We start from the raw sequence: 24416 nt of genomic DNA, 5'->3' as shown, positions 1-24416 counted from the left end.
GTAAAAAAAATAGGTTATTTGTCTTCTTAATTGAGTTTTAAGAGTTAAAAAAATTTTTTTGATGTAAGACCTTTATCATATATATGATTCGCAAATATTTTCTCCCAGTCTGTGGCTTGTCTTTTCATTTTCTTAATGATGCCTTTGGAAGTGCAAAAGTTTTAAAATTTGGTGTAGTCCAATTTATATTTTTTTAGTTTTATGGGTTATGTTTTTGGTGTCATATTTAAGACAAAGACTAATCCAACTCACAAAGATTTTGTCATGTTTTCTTCTAAGAGTTTTATAGTTTTAGCTCTAACATTTAGATCTATGATCCATTTTGAGTTAACTTTTGTGTATGGTGACAGATTAGAATCTAAATTCATCTTTTTTGCATGTGTGTATCCAGTAGTCCCAGCCTCATTTATTGAAAAGATAGTCTTGGCACCTGTGTTGAAAATTAATTGACCATAAATGTAAGGGTTTCTTTCTGGGCTTTCAATTCTGCGCCATTGGCTTATATGTCAATCTTTATGCCAGTAACACACTATCTTGATTACTATAGCTTTGCAGTATATTTAAATTGGGAAGTATAAGTCGTCTAATTTTATTCTTCTTTTCAAAATTGTTTTGGCTGTTCTGGTTCTTTTACATCTTCATATAAATACTAGGATCACCTTGTCAGTTGCTGCGTGCAGGAGGTTTATTGGAAGTGTCTTGGAGATGTACCTGTAAAAGAGTGGGGGAAGCCGGGTGGGGAAGTTGGCCCATAAAGCAGCTGCAACCAAGGTCTCAGCAGATATGGGGGCACTGGAGCTGGAATGGCCCTTTAGAATTGTCCCAAATTGAGGTGAGGGGACCAGGCCTTTGTCCCCCTGCATCAGCCAGAGATGGCTGAGGGCCATCTCCTGAAAGGGGAACATAAACTTGGGCAGGGCAGTTTCCTGTGACTGAGGGCAATGCCCAGTGAAAGACACAGCTGTGAGCTGTCAACAGCTGATATTCCCAGCCACTGGGGCACGGGTGTGTTGGCCCTGACATGGACTGACTCATGTCCACAGTGTCCCCTGCATCTACCCCTGTGCTGTTCCAATTTACTTGCTTCCTAGGTAAGTTTGCCCCATTTGGGAAGACCTTCTCCAGGATTCTGAATGGTCTTACTTCCTGGGAAACTTACAAAAGAAGATTTCATTGATCTTGTGGCCATAGGTGATGTTCGCTATCCCCCACCTCTATCGTCCACTCAAGGCTCCCCTTACACTCAGCTCACAGCTCTGCTAATTCTAGGCAGCTTTCTTGGTGGGGTGAGCTAGACTCTCATCGCATATGGGTCTGGGCTTCTGGTTACCAGGCTCTTCTCAGGCTATGATGGCCGTATTTGCTTGTTTATCATTAAAATTGGATATGGGAGCATCAAGATGAGATTGTAGCCAAGAGGACTTAAGTGGGTCAGCCCCATGATTCTAGGACATGGTAAGGCTGGTCCTTCTGCATGCCTGCTGGCATGCTAGACCTCGCTGATCTCTTCCACCGACAGCCAAGGCAGCCAGCCATCTCCAATAGGAACTCATAAGGAGCCCATGAACAATCCAGAACAAACTCCATCAGACCCAGAAAGTCAGCCCTTCTGTGGTCATTCAAGATGAAATCAAATTAAGGAATAACCATAACCCAAACCTTACTTTTATTTTTTCCATTTTCAAATCAGTCACCTGGGCTTTATTTAATGGGTTGCATAATACAGCTAAAGTTCTGTCCTAGGCCTTAGGTGAAAAAGAAAGGACTCCAGAACAGACTCTCTACCCCTGAGGCTTATAGCTTAGAATAAGGGTTGGCAAACTAAGGCCCACAAGACAAATCTGGCCAACAGTAGCGACAGAGACCCATGTGGCCCAAGAAAATACTGAAAATATTTACAATCTGGCCCTCTAAGGAGAAAGATCACCAGCTTCTGGTTTAGGAGGCTATGAGCCCAGCTTGTCCGTCACTAGCTACTGTAACAAACAAATCCAAACTCTCAGTGACTCAGCAGTTACAGCAGTGAAGGGTTACTTCTTGTTCTTTTCACTGTCAAATGCAGGTGGGGGCTCTGCTCCAGGCAGTCATTCAGGGAACCCATTGTAGTAGATGCTACTAGGTCGTTTCTCAGTCCTCCTTTATCAGGCTGGTACTCCCATCTCGCAGCTGTTGTAAATGTTGGTTCCCGATCACACCATTATCCAGCTATTTGCCCTGAGTCCAAGGCAGCCCCCACACCCCAGAAATGCCTGAGACGACAAGCAGCCTTGGGAGGTAGCCCAGAACTAATGACTGACTGACTCAGGGTGCAGATGCCTGTCTCCTTGGCCTCAAGTGGACACAACTCCGTGGAGCTGTTCATCTTCCGAATCTCCCTGGAGAATCAAAAGCTAAATTTCATCTTAAGCCACCTGTTTGCTCAGAGTTTCCTCTTGACTTATTCTGCTTCTCTCTTTCCTCTGTAGGTTTCACGTGGGGGCATTCTGTCACTCCATCCGTTGCATGGGAGCCCCCACCTCAAGCTCTTCTTTTGGGGAACTTGATCTAGCTTCTAACATGTTGCAGCATTGCTATCTCCAAAATGTGTCTTCGAGGTCACTCTGGCATCATCCAGCCAGCAGGCAGGAGAAAGTGCGCGAGAGAAGTCACCCTCATTCTTCACTCTCTCACCCCTCTTACTCACATTTGGTGAAAGCTAGTCTCTCATCTAGATAAAAGAGGGCTTTGAAATTAGTTTAACTGTGTGCCTAGGAAGAAGAAATAGTTTTGGTGAGCATCTGGCCAGTCTCTACCCCAAGGCATATGTCTGAAACCATTCCAGAGTGAAATCTCAGATCCAGATGATACCGCGAGAGCAGGTCACAAAGCAGAACCTGATTACTTTCTTGGTGAGTGGAACAGCCATTGGGGCTCCCACTCCCTGGTGGAAATCCTCTCTGTATTGGTCTCCGAGCAATCCTCTCATGACGGTGACCATCACAGAATCATCTCCCCAGCACCCAGCCTAATGCATGCATGAGACGTAGAAGGAACTTAATAAATGTTTGGTGAAAAAAAAAAAAAAAAACACAACACTGTTAATTGGGACAGTCCAGCAGAGGGGATGGAATGAGAGCTCGGCCTTGGAATGGTGGAGCAGATTCGCAGAGGCATGGAGGGCGGGCAGGAAGCATCCTCCCAGGCAGAGCTGATTTGCAAACGTTGGCTCCCTGAGTAAGCAGAGCCTCCAGGGAACAAATCTACTCTTTTATGGCCCGCACGTTCTTTCCCAGATGGGTGGCAGCCACATCTCCAAGACCTCCAAATAAATAGCTCCCTCTGCTCCCGCCGACACAGCTGCCCTGTCTGTTAGCCGCTGCAAACGTTCGGCTGGAATGAAAGTTGCTCTCTCCGCTCTGTCTCACTTCTAAGGTTGTCTCGGTGGCCTCTCTCCCCAGTGCTGTGCTCTACATTCTTAGTCTGTTTTGGTCTCTCTGCCAGCTCATTAGTTTCTGAGTCTGGATGTTTCTTGGCTTGATAATCAGTGGCCCCCTTGGCTGGGGGCCTGCCTGGCTCTCATTAGCAGCTGTAGTCCTAGTGGCGATCACAGGGAACCCCATAGAAGTCACATTTGTAAGTATCTGCTGGAATGGTAACAGGACCACGCAGACGTGCACAGAAACGGTAATTAAAAACATCGCCTGGTCACCAGTGGTGGCTTGCCTTTAATGAATTATATTAAGACAAGATCCAAAGGAGATGTAGGTTTGCACTGAGAGCTAGCAAGGGGCTGGAGTACATTCTTAATGAAAACCAGGCGCTTTGGGGTTAAATCTGGCGTTATCGTCTTCAGGATCTTGTACTTAATTTTACTAAAACCTCTGCGAATCTTGTCTTATTTGTCAGAGACAGCTTGCCATACCCTTCCTGACGTCAGGTACCATGATTTGCATCCTGGAACCAGGCTCACATATGCCTAACTGTTGGCAAAATATTTTGAATGCCATTTTTGAAATTCCTGATGGAAGAGTGTCTACTGCCCTGGAGATGTCTCTTCTGCATATTCTTAGAAACAGAACAACAAACAAGGACACTTGGAAAAAAAAAAAAAATAAAGGGCGGCTTTCCCTGATTGCCAAGTGAAATACAACTTTGTTATTGAAGGTTCTTGCTCTGCCTTTGGAAAAGCTGGGATTACATGTTCTTTTCTTCAGTGTCTTAAACAAAAGTAAGACGTTGGCTTCAAATTAATCCACGGAACTTTGAACTAAAATGAGGTTCCTTTCTAGAATATCACACTAGAGCATAACACAGTGGGCTGCCAGAAGCTGGAGCAGGGGGACCCAGAAGGGACACAGTCGCCCCACGGAGGAGTTTTGGACGGTTCTGCTTTCCTATTTCTCAAACCTGGGCTCCCCAGCTGGCCTCCATCCGGCCGCCCTGAGGTGCTCACCCTCCAGGATGCCTTGTGGGACCACATGCAGTGCCTCCCAGTTGACATACCGCTTGGAGTTCCTGAGGACGATTCAGATTCAGACTTGGCTGTTCTCCTTGGCCTCATCCACATGCTGGCTTCCTCGGCCCCTCCATAAAAAGAAAAAACGGGGGCAGTGAACCTCTGTCTTTTGTTCACTGAAGAAATGGGCTGGGGGACTCCAGGGTCCGGGGCGTGTGGATGGTGTCAGTTGGAATCCCCTTCTGGCCTTGTTTAGCTCACTGGGAATGTCCTGCCAGCCTTTTTGTCCCCAGTGATGCCCGTGCCCATCAGCGCCCAACAATAGAGTGGCTGTGTAAGGGGCCAGGGGCCAGTGAGGCTTCAAGAAGGCCGAGAGGAGGGGAGTGGAGACTAGCACGTAGGAATGGAAACTATATATCACCCGCTTTCAGTCCCAGCCTCTCTCCTCCTACCCAGTGGCAGGGTGGCAAGATTCTTAATGATAATTTTGAAAAGCATCAGGCCTCTGCTCATTTGCATATCATGGTGTCTAATTTGCATACCAGATCCAGGAGGCCCCGGCTCCGCATATGGAAAATGGAACACGGTATAAATAAGATAAATGGATTAGGTCAGCTGACTGCAACTGTAGCCACAGCCGACCCACGGGCACAGTGTGCACAAACTACGGAGGAGGTTTGTCAATCAGGCAATTTATTCCCATCCTGGAAGTGAAGAAGCAGGATGCGCGTGCACGCACACTCGCAGACCTGCTGATAATTCCCGCTGGGAAACAGGCCATCAGACAGTCCCTGCACGGGGCTGGCGTGGCCTGCCAGCCCCCAGTCGAGGTGAGGGGAAACTTGGCAAGGCCACCTGCCCTCAAGGACCACCGTCAGAAAGAAGGTTTGTGTCCACAGACCGTGGGTGGTCAATCGAAAGCCAGTCACCTTGAACTTGTTGACTTAGCGAGAGAAGAGTTGCTGCAAGGAAGGGGCTGGGGTCCTTTCAGGTCTTCTCACCTGTGCTTGTCCTCAGACACACAGCCAGCCTGGGGCAGTGGTCGAGGCCGGCCAGGCCTGGGGACACAGGATGTCTCGGCTCCTTCTCAGCTGGAGAAAAAAAAAAAAAATCCCCCTGGCAGCTGGCCACTTTCTCCTGCCTGCCTCCCCCGCAGCCCCTCCTCTGCCTGACACATGAGTCTCCGAGGCGGACCCACACCCTTTCCGGACACGGCCATCCATCATGGTAACGCCAGCCCGGGCGGTAGCAGGCGGCTCGTCCTCTTTATCAGCACAACTCCGGAAGCGAGGTGCGGGCGCTGGGCTGCTGCAGGGGGATTAATATGATGTGATGTGCGCACCTTTTGCAATTAGTTAATGGCTTGGCTGTGTGGGGTAGGCTTCTTTGGCCTTCTGTCTTGGGATTAATGACCTCAGATGACAGATGGAAACTTAAAATCGCTCAGGAAAAGAAAACAAGCTGAGGGGGTGGGGAGAGGAGTGGGTAAAGTGGCCCAGCTCCTGGTGGGGGGGCTGGGGCAGCAGCGGGGAGAGGAAAGATGGCCTGGGTCAGTGAGGAGGGAAGGAGTTTGATCACGGAAGTGCGGCGGAGATTGCTTTGCAAGCTGTGTGTGTGTGTGTGTGTGTCTTTGTGTGTTCGTATTCGCACAGGAGCGGGTGTTGGGTGTGTGGGATGTGTGGGTGTATGTGTGCTCAGGTTGGGTCTTGGACACACCGAGGCCAGACAGGCTCTGGCTCAGGGTTGAACCCCACCCCCTTACCAACCGCCCTCTTGGCCCAGGGACCCTTACTGTCCACAGCGGGCCATCCATGGGATGTCCCCCTCTCCAGGGCTCCTGGGGCTCAGCCTGCTGCCCTCTCCCTGTGGTGGGGCACCCTCCTTCCCCAGCCCAGGCTGGGTTGCCAGATGAGTCACAGTTTGTCCTCCTGTCTGTCTCCTAGAAGGAACACCCACAGAACCTTCTGGTGTCAGGGTTTCAAGGCCAACCACCAGAAGGGAACAGAGAGGAGGGCAGGGCTGGATAAGTACCCTGCGGCCAAAGATAGGGGTATTCGCGTATTCATGATCCAGAAAAAGATTGAGGGTAGCCCAGAAATAACACAAGCAGGCACTTCAGAAAGGGTCAGGGTTTCTCAAGATCCTAACAGCAACTGGGCACCTTTGAGGCCAAGATTGCACCGGATGTCCTGGAGGGAGGGGTTTAATCTGCAGCCTCTCCTGGATTGACGCTGAGGCTGCCAGTATTCCAGAGCGCATCATCCTGTTCTGGGGCAAAGGTGCTGGAATGACTTTTCTCAGCTGTACAGGATAGGGGTTCAGATGATAATGGGGTCCCCAGTGACTCACTGGCTCTGCTCCTCCTGGGAGGGTGGGTGTGCACAGCTGCTCTGCGCCCACAGAACAGGCAGGATGGCTGCACTTGCAGGCTTTCTGGCTGGAAGGGGGCTGTAGGGGAGGAAACATAATTTTCACTCTACCCTTCTAGGATCTTGGCTGAGACAACCCCTCTACCCCCACCTGCCATAATAGAAGACAGATTAACGGGAAAAACAAACGGAAATTTAATAACACATATACCTCCTGTATACATGGAAGAGACCCAGGAATACTAACTCCCTGAAATGGCCCAAGCCACCACCTTAAATCCCACTTTCAGCTAAAGACTAAGGAAGATACTGGGGGCTGGAGGTGTGGCCATTTATGGGAGGTGACCAGGAAAAGCACAGTCAACAAAAGTAAGGTTTTTGCACAGATTTAAGTCCACGCCTGCTTCATTCGAAGAGTTTCTAGAGATTTAGAGTCATCTTCCTCTTCCCAGGACATAGAGGGATCTACCCTTGAAAATGGAGATGTCTCTTGTGCATGCAAATGTCTCTTACAAAACTTCTACTCTGTTTTCAGAGCATCTTCTGTGACTGTTGTTTCTTAAAAATAATCAGCCTAAAATAATCCTGATGCCTAATAGGCATATTTTGGGCTGGCAAACTCGGCTCCCCTTCAGGAACAAGTGTAAACATTTGCATCTGAAAGTTACAATAATAGAAACCAGAGGGGTCCAACCTCAACTTCATGATGGTGATGGTGGTGGTGGTGGGGATTCTCCAAGCTGATCACCCGCCCCCTGGGGCCCCGGGGCTGGAACCCTGTCACTGGGCTGAAGGTGTGGGTCTGACACTGGAGAGCCACACACTAGATGCCCTGCACCCTGCTTGGCAGAGGCTGAGCAGCCTCGATCTCCTTTTACCCCAGAACCATGAGAAGACTGGCCTTTTGGGTGGAATCAGCTTCCCTTTTTGTGGTGACAATTTTAGGAATCTCCAAGAAGAAGGTAATTTCTCCTAAGTTCCATTTCACTCAAGGATCTTAAAGTTGCATGAAGGTGTTGAGGAGGAAAACTTTTTTCCTCTACCCTTCTAGGTTCTTTGGCTGATCTAATGATCAAATGAACACAAGACAGATTAACAGGAGAAAAACAAATTTCATTTTGTACCTAAGGGATTCCCATAAAAATATAAGACCCAAGGGCAAGGAGGGCAGTTGAGGTTTATATGCCATCCCGAGCTAAGGAATGGGATAAGGGCCTAGGGTTTCCAAGGACGGGAGAGTGCTTCACAGGACAATAAGAAAAGCAGATGTTTGGTAATTAGATGTTTGCCCGGCCATACAGATAGGTCACTCAGATAAAACTTACCTTTGGTAATAGCTCTTTCTCTCTGAGTCAAGCCCCCCTATCTGAATTCTTTTAGGTAGTTAAAAGGGGAGGTAAAAATATCTTCCTGAGTCTTTTAGGCCTTGATTGTCTTCGGCTCAAAAAAGTTCATATGCCAAAGTGGCATGTTTTGGAGAGGCTCATTCTGTACCCCTTCAAGGGAAAAACCCAATTCAAATAGGCAATTGCAAAACAGGCAATTTTTGTTTTATATAATTGCCATAGTTTGGAGTTCAGGCATGGCTGGATCCAGGAGCACACATCATATTGTCAGCTCTCTCTCTCTCGTTCAATATTCTTGACTCTGCTTCTCTCTGCATTGGCTTCATTCTTTGCTGCTGCACAACAGGTCTCTCCACACAGCACAAGAAGTTGCTGCCTTCAGAGCCTTCCAGATTTGCCCCTCATGGAAACAGAGATTCTCTTTCCCATGCAGTTGTGTGTTGGGGTTTAATGACTGACTCTTTCAAATAAAAAAGCTCTGATGTGTAGCATTTGCTGATTTCTCCATACTACAAATATTCTCACGCTGGTCCATTTCAAGGCACCCAAGAGCTGCACATTTTTGTCTCTGACAAGCTGAGGAAGGAGGGGTCCAGCACAGTGCTGCTTTGGTGTCTGCACATCCAGTCCAGGAAATCAGTCTAATGGCCCATGCTTGGCTCTCAGGCCCAGCCCCAGACTGAGCTCCATGTCCTTGGGAACGGGCTGTGCTGATTGGTCAGGACGAGGTCACTTGTTGCCTGGTGGCTGGAGTTGAGGAGGGGGCATAGGATGATGGGACCGAGAGTCAGACTCAAACCACACGGAATGGGAGTGGGGACCCCAGAAGAAGGGGCCCAAACAACCTGTGTCCCCAGGAGGACTTTTCTGCTGCTGACACTCCCTAGGGCATCTCATGTATTACTCTAGCAGCTGCTTAGTGAAGATGGAAGACAGGAGAGGCTGTTAGAGTGACATTCACAAAGCAGCAAGCCGAGGAAAGGGCTATTGCAGACAAAGAGCCGGATGAGAACAAGAAGGGGAAGAGGAAGGCAGCTCTTGGATGGGTCTCAGCCCATCAGGGGACCGAAGAGGGGGCACGGTTGACCCAGTTTGGCGGGGACCCAGCAGTATTCTGTGTTCATTTCCCCTAAAACAAAGATGTCAGGCGGAGCTGCAGATTGGCAGGGCTGCCTGCAGAGAGGCAATGTTGCGTGACCAGGAGTTGTGACCTCCTGGCCTGAGCACAGGATGTCGCAGGACCCCAAGGAGTGGTTGACTCATCTTCCCAAAGGAAACGGACCAGGCATCCAGGTGCAGCTAATTGGAGCGTGTTTGTTCACGCATGCGTGTTTTCCCCTTCGTGTGTGTGTGTGTGTGTGTGTGTGTGTGTGTGTGTGTGTGGTGTTAACTATGGGCAACTGGGCAGGCAAAATTGAGAGCCTTCACAAGGATTAGGCAGAAGACGAGGCCTGGAGGGGACATGGACAGGGTGAGTTAAGGCGAGGCAAGGCCAGCCCACCTGGCAGGGTCCGTGGCACCGGGGCTGTCAGGTGAGGGGTGCTGCGGAGGGCTGCCCCACGTGGTTCTGAGCTGTGCACGGTCCTGCTGGCCATGGGGCTGTCCTGGGTGTAGAAGGCATATTCAAATGCTGTGCACAGAAGAAGGGAAGCTGCCCTCAAGAAATCTCATGTTAGAAAGCTGTGGATCTCTAAGTGTGGTCCTCAGACTTGCAGCGTCGACATCACCTGGGAAATTGTTAGAAATGCGGATTCTGGGGCCACATCCCAGACCTCAGAATCAGAAACTTTGGGTGTTAGGCTCAGGAATCTATTTAACAAGCCCTTCAGGGGATTTGCCGGTCGGCTGCGACAGGAGAACCACCGTCCTACAGGAACAACAGATGCCCAGACGAGTCTCAAGAGGAAATATCAGGTGTGTGCTGGGTGTCCTCTATTTGCCCTCCAAGATCCATTTCTACCATTTTCCCCCATGTTCTGTGTCCTGGAGACCCAGCTCCGTGGACTGATTCTTTGGGCTCCTTGCCAGTTGGCTTTTAGTTCGGTTTGGCCAGTTGTAAGCAACAGATTGGAGGCGAAGGGGAGAGAGATGTCGAGGTAATTCTCCTTTGCCCCCTCCTTGCTCACCTCTCTGTTACGAGGAAGGCCATCCTCCCCCCATCACTGCAGCGTCTGCTGGAGGCTCCCCCTCCAAGGTTCCACCTCCCCTTGGGCTTCCATATAACACTCTTCCCTCCCCTTGTCCTGGGAGTGCTAACGGCTTCCAGCTGATCCTAGTTTCTGGGTGATTCAATGTCCCTGCGTAGTTGCTGTCACCCATCAGCAACACATGTCCTCTACAGCAAAGGTTACTTACCTGCTTCTCTGTGGGTGAGGGCTGCCTCCTGGCAGCACCTGCCTGATAGCAGGTGGGGCATAAACAGGTGCCACGTGCAGATGCCGGTGCCGCTGCTGTCACCAGCTGGCCTTCTGGAGATGGCAACTTATTTCTCTGGTGTCCCTAGGAGAAGAGAAGGGACTGTCATAGACCCAGCACCTGCTACATGCAGGGAATGTTCTTGGTGCTAGGATATGCATGATTTAATTCAACCCTTCCCCTAGCCCGCCGCTGTCGGTACTATAATTTCCAGTTTAACCGCAATGAAATGAAGGTTCGAGGTCCCACAACTGGTAGATGCAGAGCCAGGATTTGAATTCACATCTGTCTGGTTCCTAAGTCTGTCTTGAGAGGGGCAGAGGCTTCTTCAAGGAGGACCCTCTCTTGACTTGGAATTCAGCCAGGGGTATATTTTGCCCCAAGTTGCTCTCAAAAGGGATGCCAGGATGTTCCATGGCTCCAAGTTCAACAGCCTATGAGCTTTTTACTGAAACTGGCAGGACAGAAATGGGCATCTACTTTAGAAATTGTCCAGCCTAAAATTATTATAGCCTGACCCTATCTCAGATAAGTCAGAAGGTCCTTTACTTCCATTAATTCTCAAAGAGTCTATGACCCAAAATTGCTTAAGATACAGTACTCCATGGGAGGCAGCTCTGGGATTGCTTTTTTTTCTTTCTTTCTTTCTTTTTTTTTTACCCTCTGCACGAAAAAGGACCAAAATAATTTTCTGAGTAAAACCTTGGCTTTGCCTAGGGCGCTGCCTTGGAACCCCTCCCCTGCTTCCCACAGCAGGGAGAGAGATCTTCGTATCAGGCCGTGTCCTGACCAGGCGCCTCAGTTTCCCCACACGTCAAAACCCAGCGCTGCTAATTGTTAAAGCGTGTGGTTCCACGTCCAAATGGTAACACTTAATTCCCAAACCCTGGATGTTTGACCAGGAGTCTAATCTTGGATGCACAGTAGCTTCAGGCTTGCCAAAGGCTGGAAGAAAAAAAAATTACGGAGGATTTCCTGAAGGAGATAAAGTCTATAGATCGCATACTCTTAGATTTATCTTTGGATTAAGCCAGAGCTAAGAAGTGAAATGGTAAAGAGGAGTAAGAGCAGCTGTCCTGAGATTGAATTCTGGATACACCAGTGACTAGCTGGGTTGCCTTGGACAAGTACCTTAAACTTTTTGTGCTCAGTTTTCCTATTTGTAAAATGGGCTTAATGATAGTACCAACTTCGTTGTGGTGGATTATCTTATTGACCCGAATTTTCCAGCCCTAAGCCCTTTGCCTTGAAATTTTTCAGTGCCCTCCTGCTGTGGCAGATGGACTGCTGACCCCTTCATTTTGAGCTCAGTCACATGACATGCTTCAGCCAATGGGATGTTAGCAGACTGGACACAAGCAGATGCTTGGAGTTTGTGCATTGAGGCTTGCTCTCTTGTGCTTCTGCCATGGACATAAGGATGTGCAGGCTGGAAAATGAGATGTGGAACTGAGCTGAGTTGCCCCAGCTGAGGACAGCCTAGATCAGCTCATCCCTGCTGCCCTCCAGATACATGTGCAAGTGCAAATGAGATCAGCAAAGCTTCCCAGCCCAGATCAGCTGAATCCTGTAGATGCTTGAGGAATAAATGTTGACTGTTGTATGTTACAAAATTTTGTGATTATCTGTTATGCAGCACAAGCTGATTGATACAGTTATGGTGTTGCTGCGAAGATTAAATGAGTTTGTACATGTAAAATGTACTACGTAAAATGTGCAAACTCAGAAAAGCGACTGGGACGTATGCTTAGGATGTCCCGGACATGGCAGATCTGGGATTTCTTTCCCAAGAGCTTGATACCGGCACCATTCTGCCTGCTGTGTTTCTGCCTGGAGGGAGTGCTGGGAGTTGTGGGTAGCTGAGATGGAACAGACTTCATGCCACTGTGCTCAGGATTTGAATGTTGTTCACTCTCTTCTCTGAGATAGCTCCTGGCTCCTGCCTTCTCTGGCTTCGATCTCTTTGGATCAGATATTAGAGCGGGAGCCCCAGGAGAGCATAGCCTTTATCTGTCTTGCTCACTGAAGTATCCCCAGTGTCCGAGGCAGCTGCTGACACATAGTAGGTTCTGGACGTGTCTGATTGGCTGACTGATTACAGACCTCTTAGGTCCTGCTTGACCTTGGTCTCATCACTTTCCTCAATTTCAATGAACTTCCTCTAGCTCTTTCTACCTCTTCCTAAGCATGCTTGGAGCCAGTGGGATGGTAAAGTCCAGAACCCCGTGGGTGACTAATTAAGACCTGGGGAGAAGAGCAACCCCTATCGGCTACCCCCTCTCCCCAGGAGCCAAAAATGGGGCAACCGTACTTGTAAGTGGAGTGGAAAGTTGTCTAACGGTGCAATGTGAGGAATAGGAGAGAAAGACTCTAAAATAGCCACCCGTCAATGATTCCTAGAATTTTACCCCGAGCTTCTGTTGATGTTAAACCATGCCCTTTTCCTGCCATTAGCTTAAAAATTCACTCTTACGAGCATGCGATTTTGATGACTTAACTCTTTAGGATGAATGCCTTTCTAGAAGCAGTTTTCTTATATGATTATCTCATTATACTTTTATAATTCATTCAGAAAGCATTTCCGAGTGCCTACGGCCTTGCTGGGTACAAAAGATGCAAGGATACCCTGCCCTCAAGGAGCTCTGGGCCTAGTGAGGGAGGTGTTTCATGTTAACAGCTTTATACTGGGGGAGACATGACAAGCACTTTCAAAGAAATGATGACAATAATGATCATGTGCAAAAATGGCCACAGATTCTTCCTCTCCTTGGATGAATGTCCTTGAAATGTGTATGCGTGGATCAGGAGGGGAAGCTTTTCTCCATCCCTTGAATCTGGTATCTCGCTCTGGCCCATGGGGGACATCAGCCAATGTGCCACAGTAGAGACTTGAGTACCATTTGCACATCAAGGCTTGCCCTCTCGCTACACCTGGACTCCACCATGTCACCAGCTTGGTAGAGTCTGCTGAAGGCTGAGAGATACATGGCCCTGTTACCGCCATTGCCAACAGCCAGCCAACTGAGTGAGGTCACTCAGGACCAGCCAGCCCACAGCTGATCCTCCCACCGCAAACACCCGTGTGAGCCTAGCCAAGATCAGTGGAGCCCAGCCTAGTCCAAGACTGATCATCAGAATCATTACTGTTTTAAGCCACTATGTTTTAGAGTGTAAGCTAATTACACAGCAATAGGTAATTGATAGAACGATGATGATGATGATGATGGTAATAATAATAATAATCACCTCCATTTCCTGGTTGTTTATGAAGTCCTGAACAGACACAGATTCATTTAATATGCATTTGTGTAATCATTACAACCAGCTCTACGAGGAAGGGCATATTTTATGACTAGCCCAGAAATAAGGAAACAGAAGCACAGAGCAGTTAAGTCACTTACCCGAGGCCACACAGCTAGTTAGTGGAAGATCCCGTATCAGACCCATGTTTCTGAGACTCCGCGTTGGTGTCTGTAACACAGCACCAGGCCACTGACTGCAGGGTTACAGATAAAAGCCCTTTCCTCTTGAGGGCGGGGGTCACAGAGAGCAGAGGAAGTGGGGGTGCCCCCCTCTGCCTGCCTCATAATTTTGCCCAGGGCAGGCCCTTGCTGCTGAGATCAGCCCCCCATCCAGAGGAAAGGCAGGGCCCCCCTGTCCTGCCTCCTTTCTCCCAGTGACAAATGTCCTCATCTCCCTCCCTGCTGTGCATAATCAGCTCCTTTCTAGAAATTCACCCGAGCATTCCACCATCCCTGGCCATTTCTCGGGGGGCTGCTTTGGCCCCCACCATCTCTCAGCTGCCAATCCTCTGTGACAACCTCCCCACTCCCACCCCCAACGGCCGTTAGGGTGATTTGTCAATAATAAATTCTGAAGCAAATTGAAATATTTTGCGACAGCATAAAAACAAATGGGAGAAAACGGTTCTCATCCCGAAATGCTGATTGAATCAAATATTGCCATATCGATTGTATGATACATTTTCATATTTAATTCAATGAAAACCATGGGGTTCGAATGCTTTCCATTACCCTACAGAATTTTTCAGTTTGCTGCAGAATTTATTATTGGTGTGCCACCCAAATCGGATTACTATTGAATCAAAACCCTGCCATGTTATTCAATCAAAGATCGTGATTCTAACCCCAAGAGTCGATCATTGCCACTTTTCCCGAAGTGGATTTCCTTTTCCCTGTTTGACACAAGAATGCCCGGTCCTCTTGCCTGTCTGTACATCGCTCCCTGCCGCGCCTCCCTGCAATGAAATCTACTGACAAAAGCTAAGCAGAACGACAACTGGCTTTTCAACATCGGCCTAGGCTTTTCTGGGAAGGTGTGCTCTTGTGTCCCTGTTTTTGCCTCCCCTGCAGGCCCCGGCGTGGGCATGCGGCCACCACAGGCGGGAGGGATCACACCAGCAAGGCAGCCAGTCACCTCTGGGTGGAAATGGGACTTGAGGGCTCACAGCAAATGCTGTCAGTGGTCCCCACGCCCCCATGAAATCCTTCTTCCATGTTCGTGCACACCCTTTTCTAGTTGCTTTCGTTCTCAACAGCCAGCACCCGTTTTATCTGTGTCCTAGGAGGGCAGGGGGTGCCTGGGAATGGATATCCCTCTGGGGGCCTCCTCTAACCAATACCCTGGCTCCCTTGCTCCCCAGTCAGGCACCTCTGAGGGTGCCCTCCGTCCCCTGCCCCAGAATGCCTTGCAAGGTTGAGCCCAAGTTCCCCTCTGAGGGACTTGGCTTGACGTTGTCCCCTCGCTGGGCCTCCTTCCTTTCCTTGTGTCACTTCCTCACTTCCTGCTAGAGGTGGAATTGTGTCCCTTCCAAATCCACATGTTGAAGTCCTGACTCCCAAGGACCTCAGAATGTGACCTGATTGGGAGACGGAATCTCTACAGAGGTAATCAAGTTAAAACGAGGCCATGAGGGTGGGCCTTAATTGAATATGACTGGTGTCCTTAAAGGAGGGAAATTTGCACACGGAAACATGCGTATAGGGAGCGTGCCATGCGGGGATGAAGGCAGAGATGGCGGGGATGCTTGTACAAGCCAAGGGACGCCAAAGACGGCCGGCAAACCACCGGAAGCTGGGGGAGGGGCCGGGAACAGATTCTCCCTCACACCCTCAGGAGGAACCAACCCTGCCCACACTGTGATCTTGAACTTCTGGCCTCCAGAACGGCGGGGCGATACATTTTTGTTGTGTAAGCCACTCAGCGTGTGGTAATTGGTTACGGCAGCCCTAGCAAACGAATACACTCTCACACCTCTTTTCCCGGCAGAATTTCTTAGTGAAATCACTCTTACAAGAATCCTCGTCTCAGAGTCTGCCGTGGGAAACCCAGGGAAGCAGGGCGCCCCCAGTGCCCCAAATTCTGGATGCATGTTTACGTGCTTGCTGGAGATGGAATTTTCTAAATCCAATTAGAAAACCTCCACTTAAATAAAATCCCCACGCAGGCCAGCATCCCTGATGGTAGCCAGCATTTAGCCAGGACGGCCCAGGTAACCCTGGGCCCACTGCCCCCCTACTTCACACATCTGTCTTCCATGCCCCTCACAGCTGTGGCCCTGGCTGCCTCACCAAAGTTGAATTGAGTGTCCCTGAAAAATATAGCACAGCATCCTTTCCCTGCCGCGAGACACTAAACCAATAAATTATAAATCAGCCAGCAGCCCCGTGACATGCGGATGTAATGAGAAATGCAAAATACGAAAAGACACGGAGAGGAGGACACGCGACTCTCCCTCCCTCAGCTCGGCTCTGGAGCACTCGATCTCCTCCCTTTGGGGCTTAGAGAAAACCATTGTTTTCTTTTCTCCGTGTGTCTCTGTTGTTACATAGGCACACCACACACACACACGCACACACGCACACACGCACACGCACACACGCACACGCACACACACACACACAGTTGCTACTAACGATCGACCAGAGGCTGCTATCAGGAACCTGGGAACAAAACACAGGATAATAGAATTATTTGGTTCCCGGGGCTTATGAAATTGCTGGGCTATAGGGCCAAATCTCTCCCCAGGCCAATTTCCTTCGGCGAGAGGTCATCTCAGCTCTGTTTCCTTCTGCCCCATGGCTGGCAGTCAGGTGATGCTCAACTGGACCAGCACGTCCCACCAGGGCATCACCAGTGGTCCTTCAGGGCACTTTCTGGAATGTCCAGTAGAAAGGGTTGTCTGGCTCATCTAGCTCTCTTAGGATGCAGAATCCAGCCGTTCCCTATCTCTCCTGTTTGTTTATTTATTCACAGCCTTGCATCCATTTATTCAGCTACCCGGCGTCTGATAGAGGGGTCTGGGAACAAATATTTTCTAGGCCTCTGGGGAACAAAATGATGCTGCTCGAAATGTGGGAACAGTCTGTGCTCCTTTCCCAGCACCCTCTGCCTAGTGGCCAGTTTCCCATTCGTCTCCCTTCTCCCCTCGACCCCAGGAGGATGCTTGTCGAGCCCCAAACAGAAGAAGTCTCTGCCCAGCGCCACCTGCCCTTTCCCCCACAAGGTTCCTGCTTCTCACTCACAGTCTGAATGCTTGTAACCTACTAATATATCTAGTCACCCGCAGGACCCAAATCCCCAAATCCTGGAAAAATGAAGATTTGGTCAAAACTCCTTTGATGGCAAAAACTGGCCTGAACTACTGTGAGGCGACTTAAAGCCTTATTTAATTCCAATGCATGTGAATATTCATACGTTTTGCTGCAGAAATGATAACATGTTTGATTGTGAAGTATGGGGTCTCTCATCATATATGGCAAATGCACCGTTAAGATCTTCCTAAAAATGAAAAATTCTGAAGTCTGAAGCTTATCTGTCCCTGTGATTGGATAAGGGACTGTGGACCCATGCTAGCTCCCATCTACTGAGTGAAGGCCAAGTGCCAGAGGCCGGGCCAACCTCTTTCTAAAGTGCATCACACTGGATATTGACAACACTGTGAGTGTGTGTGTGTATATGCGTGGCTCATAGTGTTATTATTCCCACTTTATAGATGAAGAAACTGAGGCCCAGACACTTAAAACAACGTGCCCTACATCCCCAGCTGGTGAGTGGTGGAACCAGGAATTGAGTCCACTGTATTTGACCCCAAAGCCTGGCCTTTAACCATTGTGTCCATCCAGACTGTCCCCTTAACTAAGGACTTCAAAACTCCTATGCTCACCCTGGGTCCCAGCACTCACGTGGACTCAGGAGAGACTGTTCAAGTGGAGAGCTGGTGGGGAGCGGTGTTCTAACGCACAGGAGCCGGGGGCTGGCTGGTAGTAGAGTTGGGGGAAGGGTAGGGGAAACCTCATAGAGAAAGAGCCAGAAGCCCTCCCTCCACCCTGGCGTGGGGCCAGGGGAGAAGCACGCTCCCCTTAGAACCCTGTCCTGTCTTGCTCTCACTGGGCTGGCCACTTATGAGGAGGGGTGAGCATATTTGTGCTTCTGTCCATTTTCCAGACACCCCTCCTCCACACTTAGCCACTTGTACTGCTCTCCTCTGTCTTAGGAGCAAATTCTGTTCCTGGAAAACCCTTTTAGGGTTACTTCTCATCAGCCTAAATCATAGTTACCAAAGGAGTAAAAATTTGGGTGCATTAATGAGCCCCTACTCTAAAACCATCTTAGGCTAAAACAAGACAAAAATTTCATTAAAATGGATACAATATTCTCAATAGTTATCATTAGTTATTATAACATGACCTAATGAGGACTTCTCTCATCATTAATTACTCTCCAATGTGGCCCTTTAGTTGAGCTGCTTCATATGTAATTTGCAGTGCACACTTAACACTGTGTTCTAAGAACAAAACATACATATAACTCTCAATGCTTAGTGAATTCTAAATTTAATGAAGAAAATAGCCAAGATGGGGGAAATCAATGGAAATGCACTTGATATGATACTCACAGAGCAGGTTACCAACGTAGGGGTCAACAGAGTTGACCCTTGACAACCAGTAGGTTGTCATGTGACTTCTCAGTACTTCTCACAAGACTAGGAAGCATGTACACCCCTTCTCCTGACACTGGGCTCAGCCATGTGATGTGCTTTGTCTGAGGGAATGTTGGCAAGAGTGACAGGGTACCGGTCTTGTGCTTCTCTTCTCAGATCCTTTTCACATCTGTCGTGGACAACGTCCTGAGTAGACAGTGATCCAAGGAGATACATGGAGCCACCTCAACCCATTTAAAAGCCTGAAGCAAGTCATCCCCAGATGACTGGTAGATCTGTGAGCAAGAAAAATAAAGGTTTGTTTGGTAAACTGCTGAGGTTGGGGATGGTCTGTTATGCAGCATTACTACAGAAATGGCTGACTAATACACCTAGTAAAGTAGAATTCTTGAACCCAGATGGGCACACACTGGGGAGGTCTGAAATCTCCTTGCAACAGAGCTGGGTTAAGACCACAGGGGCCCTTAGAGTTACTTAGCCAATGAAAGTCTTCGCTAACCCTGGAGAGTCTGAGCAAATCCGTTCTCAAGTCAGTGGGTTGGTTTGAACTCTGAATGTGTCTAGACTGGTTTACTTTACTGCCTCACCTCTTGATGCCCTCTGAGTCATCAAAATATCTGCATCTCAATATTTGAACAGCATGTTTCAGTTTTCAAATCCTTTTGATATAAATTGTTTATACTATTAGCAAGACCAAGGCTCAGAATTCCTACCACGTGCATAGTGTTCTCCTGAGAAATTCCTTCGGGAAAGTCTCCAGGCCAATGCCACAGGATGCTGCCACCATTAACGTGTGTTGACTGGACCAAGGGTGGATGGGCACTTACCCAAAGACAACCAAGTCACAGGCTGGCCAGTGACCTATGAGATGGCCTACCACCAAAGTTCCACCAAACAAGGGGCATGAGTGACAGCTTTCTCCACTCCCCTGTGGTGGGGAAGATGTCACCCTTGAGTCTGAGGTTTATTAGAACCAAGTCATGGCAGCAGAATATGGACCCATCTACCATTTTCCCTCTCTCACCATTATAGGAAAGCTGTATCAGCATCTTCAGGGAGTGTGATAAAAATGCAGATTCTCAGGCTCCACCCAGACATACCCAATGAAAATCTGCATTTGGACACAATTTCCAGGTGAGTCACCTGCACAGTAAAGAGAAATATTGCTTGGAGACATAGTTCAAGTTCTCCCTGTCCATGAAGACTTTTCTAACGACCTCCCATTATGACCTCGGGTTGTATGTCTCCCCAAAAAGATACACTGAAGTTCTAACTCCAGCACCTCAGAATGTGATCTTACTTGGAAATAGGGTTGTGGCTGATATAACTAGTTGAGATCATGCTCCTAATCCAATATAATCGGTGTCCCTGTAAGAGGAAAGAGACACAGAGACACAGGGAGAAGACAGCCATGCGGTGATGGAAGCAGAGATTAAAGTGATGCATCTACAAGCCAAGAAATGCTTGAGGCTACTGGAAGCTGGAAAAGGCAAGAAAGGATCCTCCTCTACAGGCTTTGGAGGGAGCATAGCCCAGCCAACACCTTGATTTTGGACTTCTAGCCCCCAGAACTGTGAGAAAATCCATTTCTGTGGTTCTCAGCCACGCAATTTGTGGTATTTCGTGGCAGCAGCCATGGGAAACCAACAAAATCCCCAAACACTTGGGGGGCTTAGTTTGGGTTCCTTCCAAAGAAGACATTGAAATATGGGCAATCGGTACCAGTTGTGGGAAGCACCAGTGAGTATGGGGAGAACAGCCAATAAAGGATGCATTCGTGAGTAAGTTGCTGCTGTGGGCCGCTGGGCTCCATCCCACTGGGACTCTCTGAGTAGAACAAGCAGAACGTATCTCAGAATTGTTCCACTGGAGGACAGGTTAGCATTTACCCACTGACTGTTGCCCCAATTGGTTGTAGGTTGCCCCCAGGTTAATTTCCTTCCGCTTTAGGGTTGAGCCTTGCAGTCACCATCTTGCAATTTTTAATAATTTCTTCTTTGAAACTGGGTGTTGTCAGTGAAATCTAATGGAACAACGGAGCATATGTTCATTGTGGTCCTGCCTCCCCTGCCTCCCCACCTTTCCACCACCCACCTCGCTGGAATGGGTTCTCGGCTGACTGCTCCATCACCCCACCCTGGCAGCGCTGCTGATTTCTGCATCAGCGGGAGCCTGGCGTGGGCATGGGGAGAACTGGGCAGGCACCAAGCCGTGGGGTGAGGCTTCGCTGAGGTCTTCCCTTGTCCTGAGAATAACAGTTGCCAGAGGGAGTGCAACATTAAGTAACAAATAAAAATCACTATGACAGGTCAAGAGAGAGAGGGAAAAACTTGTGTCCTGTTTTTTGGAGAAGGGGCCACATTGTCATTTTGCACCGTGTCCCACAAATTATGTAGCCAGCTTGCCCCTGATGCTGGAGGAAGCCCTGAGACAGAGGAGCCAAGAGATGCTGGCAGCTGAGGTGGGAAGCCGTTAGTGTGCAGACTCTCCATCATAGCTGCAGGGGAACTTGGGTGTCCGGAGGGGATATGGGGTGGGGCATCAGCAGGAGATGCTACAGGGGTCTCCCCCTTCTCAAAGCAGTGCCTTACACATCTTTATGTTGCCTTCTTGTGATTTTATAAGTGTTGGTCTCCACCAACCTGATTCTGGTTTTTACCAGCACATCTGAATAAGACTTGGCAACTCTCTGTGAACTCCCAGGATACCTAGCACACACCCAGTGGGGCCTCGTCACCTGCTTGGAAAAGAATGAATGAAATCTGCAAAATCTACGAAAAAGATCGTGGCAAAGCTTTGGGAGGCACATGCCTCCCCAAATGCAGACAAGCCGAGAGATGTGATTTTCTTTTTCATCTGGAAGCAGAGGCAAAAGTTTCCCCAGGCATGGGCCAGCGTGTGTCTGCCTGCCAGGCTGTCACAGCAGCGCTGGGCATCAGGACAGCAGGGCCAGCCAGCTGTCACTTAGGGGAGAGGCTGTGCAGCGTCTTGGATCAGGGGCTGCCCAGCACAGCCTCCAGCTGGGACTCCGATGTCAGCAGAGGACACCCGGAGGCAGCGGGATAGGGGTTGGCGGTGGCAGGGAGAGGGACAAGAGAGACTGACCAGAGGGAAACAAAGATGGGGAAGGAGTGAAGGGAGAGGGGAGGAGGGGAGGAGGGGAAGCCTTGGCCTGAGCGACCCAGGGAAGTGGGGAGACCATCAGTCGCTCCTGTTGGCAGAGCGCAATGACTAACACTTGCGCCCCGGAGTCATACCTGCCTGAGCTCAAATCCCAGTCCTGCCGCACCCTAAGTTCAAACCCATGAGATGTGGAAGATGCTAAGAACATCTACCTCATGGGGCGTTGCGAGGGCCAAAATTGCTTGGCCCTGTGCCCGATACCTAGTAGGCATTCTCCAAAGTTTGCACCCACGCCGGTGCCCCTTGGCAGAAGGGAAGGCAAGAGGCCACCAGACTGGGAGTGCAGAAGTCCTTGTCCTCGACTACAGTCCTCCCACTCTGCCCATGTCTTTCATCTTCGGCCTCTGCTTTCATGGGAGATAAGGCGCCAGCTATGTGCAACCAGTATGAGGCCCAGCAGGGCAGAGGTGCTTAAGGTCTGGCCTGTCAGAGGGCAGCGTGGAAAGCACTGGGTGCGTCCCGCTGTCCCTGCTTGGGCAGAGTCCCTTCCACTAACCAGGCCTCAGTGCAGCCACCAGCCACCCAGGCAGGGAGACCGTATACCTGTTCGTAGCATAAACTTCGGAGTCAGACTGTCCAGACACAGATCCCAGCTCTGCTGTCGAGTGGCTGTGTCCTGTCGGCAAGTTACTTAACCCCTCTGTGCCTCAGCTTCCTCACCTGTCAGGTGAAGGTAAGAAGAATGCCTACCTCATGGAAGCGGTGGAGGGCCTCAATCAGTTAACATATATAAAGTGTTTAGAACAGTGCCCGGGACGGAGTAAATTCCATGTTAAAGTGGGAGGCTTTATTGACACTCTAGAGAGAGTGTCAGTGAGGGTTCTCGGCCCAGACCTTCCTGGGAGGTGGCCTGGGAAAGAATTCAGTTTACTATTTCTTGCCTGGGTCCCTGGGATTTCGACGTCCCGCACTGGCACTGCCCTTGGTGGTCCCAAAGTCCAAGGGGCGGAGGGCAGGGGCGGAGGACAGAGAAGAAAGCATAGGGAAATCTTCTCTGCCTGACTAGGCATTAGCCTGCCCCAAAATTGTAGGGGAGCCAGCCGCTGGTAAATGAGGCTGAGTGAGGGGCTACGGGGTTTGCAAATTCTATGCGTTAAGGCTAGAGGGAGGGAGGGTGAAGGCCAGATCAAGAACGTTCTTGTTTACCCCTTGAAAGTGTTTGGACTTTATCCTCAAGGCGATGGGGGAGCACTGGGGTGAGAGAAATGGAATGATACATACGAGGTTCGACCATTCACTCGTTGAATCCGTAAGTATTCACTGAGTGGCAACCTTATGCCATGTGCAGCTCTAGACCCTGCAGATAAAGGGCGGTGAGCACGACAGGCGTGTCTTGGCCTTCAAGTTGCTAACGAGAGATCTACCTATTGGGACACAAGCCCTGATTCTGAGATCTCCTTCCCAGAGCCGACCCTGGGGACCGAGGGGTCTTTACTATTTTTAATCAGGTCGCCTGATGCAAGCCCTGCACTGGCCGTTCTGGAAATTCCTTAATGACCTGCGCAACTTCACACTGGTTTCACCCCCAAATCATTTTGAACAGCTGGCCAGGCACTGTCCCTTGGTCGCTAAAATCCGCTAGCCTTGCCCGTACTCAGCAAAACACCTGATACATTTGCATGAACTCGTTCCGCTGTGGGGAGGGAGGTGGAGGGTGCAGGGGAGGGGTTCTAAGACAGTGCCCCAGGCAAAGCCAAGGGTTTATTCAGAAAATTGTTTTGGTCCTTTTTAGCGCAGTGGAGGAAAGGCAATCCCAGAGTTGCCGGCCGAGCTCTAGAAAGCCATCAGGTTGGGTTCTCAGGGAAGCAGCCGCTGAGATGAAGTTAGTGATTGTGAGAGCTGATTTAATCCTTCAGTGACTTCCAGGAAGGACTATATGTAATTGGGCACAAATAATAACACAGGCAAAGCACCCCTGAAAGGCAAAGGGTGGGAGCAGAACCGGGCAGGGGAGCTGGCAGGTGGCGATGCAGATGCGCAGTCTCTGCCCGCCCAGCGGGGGCTCCCAGCAAAGGTTGCAAAGGGTGCCCATGAGAGCAGCCCCAGTTGAGGCGGAAATGGCCAGCTTGGAGTCACCCTGAAAAGAGCGGGACTTCAGCTCGTAAGCTGAGGCCGACCCTACCGAAGCTATCAGCTCGCGGCTGCCAGCCCACCCCAGACGGGCAGCCGGGCAGAGTCCTTTCCCGAAGGCACTCTGAGAGATGGCTCCGTGTGCATCACAAGACCCAAAAGGAGAATTAGGAGGAGGCCTGGGAAACGTATGCATAATTAAGGCAAAGTCTCTCTTTACCTTCAAGGCTCTCACTACCCTGCAGAACTGGTAAGAATTCATAATATCCTGAGAAGGAAAATCCGGGCGAGAAAACCCCAGATGGAGCTTAGAAGAGGCTGAGCTGATGTGCAGGAATCAGCTGGGATTTCCCCAGCCCGGACCAATGAGAAGCATCCTTCCACCGGCAATAAAGACAACCTTTTCTATTTTCCTTTTTCCTAATTTGGTGGAGAAGATGCAAATAGATATAGATTCCATCAAAATGCTCTCACCAATGATAGATATTCCCTATTTTGTTTCGCTCCCGTTTGGGTTGTTAGCATGGCAGCAATTAAACTTGACAAAATAGTGATTAAAAAACAATGAGAAGCAAATGTACCAGCATAGCGGCGCGCATCTAGACCATTCCGAAAATGATCTCTTAAGTGTTGGA

At 49.5% G+C, this 24416-nt stretch overlaps 1 long non-coding RNA gene across 1 annotated transcript; it reads left to right on the top strand.

The window, feature by feature from the left end:
- Positions 1-5406: 5406 nt before the first annotated feature.
- LOC123615180 (uncharacterized) lies at positions 5407-20821 on the top strand. Its single transcript, XR_006722736.2, has 3 exons — positions 5407-5726; positions 18685-18824; positions 19561-20821. It is a non-coding gene; the product is annotated as an uncharacterized LOC123615180 (long non-coding RNA).
- Positions 20822-24416: the final 3595 nt, after the last annotated feature.

The sequence above is a fragment of the Camelus bactrianus genome, chromosome X, assembly GCF_048773025.1.
Source record: "Camelus bactrianus isolate YW-2024 breed Bactrian camel chromosome X, ASM4877302v1, whole genome shotgun sequence".
NCBI classification, from domain to species: domain Eukaryota; kingdom Metazoa; phylum Chordata; class Mammalia; order Artiodactyla; family Camelidae; genus Camelus; species Camelus bactrianus.
This window is presented reverse-complemented; position numbering and strand designations above follow the sequence as displayed.